Source organism: Chiloscyllium plagiosum, chromosome 7, assembly GCF_004010195.1.
Source record: "Chiloscyllium plagiosum isolate BGI_BamShark_2017 chromosome 7, ASM401019v2, whole genome shotgun sequence".
In the NCBI taxonomy this organism is placed as follows: Eukaryota; Metazoa; Chordata; class Chondrichthyes; order Orectolobiformes; family Hemiscylliidae; genus Chiloscyllium; species Chiloscyllium plagiosum.
This window is the reverse complement of record NC_057716.1, coordinates 64,365,191-64,368,174: the sequence shown is the minus strand read 5'-3', so window position 1 is coordinate 64,368,174 and position 2,984 is coordinate 64,365,191. Positions and strand designations below refer to the sequence as shown.

At 51.5% G+C, this 2,984-nt stretch overlaps 1 non-coding gene across 1 annotated transcript; it reads right to left on the bottom strand.

Moving 5' to 3' along the window:
- Positions 1–901: 901 nt before the first annotated feature.
- LOC122552069 lies at positions 902–1,008 on the bottom strand. Its single transcript, XR_006312288.1, has one exon. It is a non-coding gene; the product is annotated as a U6 spliceosomal RNA (small nuclear RNA).
- Positions 1,009–2,984: the final 1,976 nt, after the last annotated feature.

Below are 2,984 nucleotides of genomic sequence, written 5' to 3'. Positions count from 1 at the left end.
GATTTTTAACTCTGCCTAAGGGATGTGACTGCCTCCTGAAACAAAGTGCTCAAGTAATTCTCTCCCTCCCTGATTTTTTTATTTCAAAAATATACTTTATTCATAAAATTATTTGGATCTCTATACAATTGGTCATGCCATTTTTGTGCATACATTACATTGCTTTACATACAGACATCAAAATTTATTTTCCATATATACAAGTCTGTACATTTACTATCCAGCTCTTCTGCTGAGGTGTCAGCGGAGCCCAAATGACTGGATGGGCCCCCTGTTCTTCTTAGGCCGGCAGATGTTACACTGTGGTCTTTCCCCACCGTGTCTTGGCGGCAACTGCCCCAAGCTTCAGCGCATCCCTCAACACGTAGTCCTGGACCTTGGAATATGCCAGTCTGCAACTTTCAGTCGGGGTCAACTCCTTCAGCTGGAAGATCAACAGGTTTCGGACTGCCCAAAGAACGTCTTTCACCGAGGTGATGATCCTCCAGGCACAGTTGATGTTCGTCTCGGTGTGCGTCCCTGGGAACAGGCCGTAGAGCACGGAGTCCCGCGTCACGGCGCTGCTCGGGACGAACCTCGACAAACACCACTGCATTCCTCTCCACACTTCCTCTGCATAGGCACATTCCAGAAGGAGGTATGTGACAGTCTCGCCCACCACCCCCCCCCGCATCTGCTTCGAGGGCAGCGTGCGGTGTGGCTGAGAGTCCGGGCGTGCATAAAGGATCTCACAGGCAGAGCCCTTCTCACCACCAGCCAAGCCATGTCTTGGTGCTTGTTGGAAAGTTCTGGCGATGAGGCATTCTGCCAAATGACTTTGACAGTCTGCTCAGGGAACCACTCGATAGGATCCGCCCTCTCCTTTTCCCAAAAGGTCTCAAGGACACTATGTGCTGACCACAAAAATATGGAACAGTTCACGAATTTGTATGTCATCCTTGCGCAGGGGCCATACTGATCTTCTCTGTGTTGTTCCAATTTTAGTATATGTTTTTTTTATTTCAAAATATACTTTAGTCATAGAAATAAATCTTTGGTACTTGTACAATTTGTCATGTCATTCATAGATATATACATTGCATGTCTTGACATTACAAAGAACAGATTGAATTAATCGAATTTACAGTTATCCTATTTACAGTTCCCTTTATTAACCATCGTAGCTGTCTGCATCCCCATGGTGAGCACGAACTGCTGGACCCTCGCTGGGCTGAGGTAGCTATCCAGGCTCTCACTGTGGTCATTTACCTGCTCTGGAGTCATTGAGCCAAGGCAAGGGTCCGCACCATCCAGTTCTGTGTCTGACAATGGGACTGTCAGAGGATCGCAGCTCTCAGTTGTCTGTAGTTGTGGGGCAGTGGGTACCCCTGGTTCTCACTGGGTGGAGGGTGGACTTCGGGGGATCCGTTGTTTCCTGTTTGGGAGGAAATGCCCTCCTCTTTATCTACGGCACTCTGTCTCTTCTTCTGGTGGTGATGACATTCTGTGCGCCTGTCTTCCCCATCCGAAGAGCTGGCCGTCCCTCCCTCGTGCAGCTATCTTTTCCCCCTTTGCTGGGAGGCTTTGGGGGCCTGGCCGGATTTTCTCTTTCTGTTTTTAACAGGTATCCACTCCTCTGCCTGCTCGATTACCTTCTCCTCCATTGCATCCATCTGCCCAGCTAGAGCTAGGATCAGCTGCTGTGTCTCTCCATTGTCTGCCACTTCCTCCACTCCGGCCTGTTCTTCTTTCTGGGTGCCACCAGACTCCGTTTCTCTGCTGTCTGGGTGCACATTACTGGTCTTTGGGGGTCCACGGCTCGCATTGCCACCTCCAGCCATCTGTGCGGAAGTGGGCCCCCCCCCCCGTCTTGGGCAGGTCTTGTACATGTGGCCCGCCTCTCCACACAGGTTGCAGCTCTTTGCTTCCTGACAGTCCTTAGTCAGGTGACCCTCCTGTTTGCAGTTCCTGCAGATGGTCCCCTTGCAGTCCGCCGCCACGTGTCCCGATTTCCCGCAGGTTCGGCACACATTCGGCTGCCCTGCATATGTCAGGTAGCCTCTGTTCCCTCCAATTGCGAAGCTCGAGGGTGGGTGGAGAATGTTCCCATTGCCATCGACCCTCAGAGTCACCCTGACCTGCCGCTTACTGGTCCAGATCCCAAAGGGGTCGATCACATCGGTGGCTTCTCCCTCAACTTGGACGTACCTTCCCAGGAAGGTCAGGACATCAGCCGCTGGAACATAGGGCTTGTATATATGGATTGTAACAACCCGATTCCTCTGTGCAGGGAGCACACACAATGGGGTTGCCGACAAGATGGAAAACAGCGGCTCCCCTTCCTTCAGCAGAACCCAGTATTTTTTTTTATTTCAAAAATATACTTTATTCATAAAATACTTTGATGATCTGTGCAACTGGACATGCCATACATATGTAAACATTCCATTTGTTTGCATACCGAAAACAGAGTAATCATTCCTATTTACAGGTCTGTACAATTACATTTTTAGCTGAGGCGTCAGCAGGGCCCAAATTACTGCGTGGACCCCCTGTTCTTCTTTAGGCAGGCAGATGTTACACGGTGGTCTTTCCCCACCGCGCCTTGGCGGCAGCTGCCCCAAGCTTCAGCGCGTCCCTCAACACGTAGTCCTGGACCTTGGAATGTGCCAGTCTGCAACACTCAGTCGGGGTCAACTCCTTCAGCTGGAAGATCAACAGGTTTCGGACCGCCCAGAGAGCGTCCTTCACTGAGTTGATGACCCTCCAGGCGCAGTTGATGTTTGTCTCGGTCTGCGTCCCGGGGAACAGGCCGTAGAGCACGGAGTCCCGCGTCACAGCGCTGCTCGGGACGAACCTTAACAAACAACACTGCATTCCTCTCCAGACTTCTTCTGCGTAGGCACATTCCAGAAGGAGGTGTGTGACAGTCTCGTTCCCCCCCGCAGCCGCTTCACTTCGGGGGAAGCGTGCGGTGCGGCAGAGAGTCCGGGCGTGCATAAAGG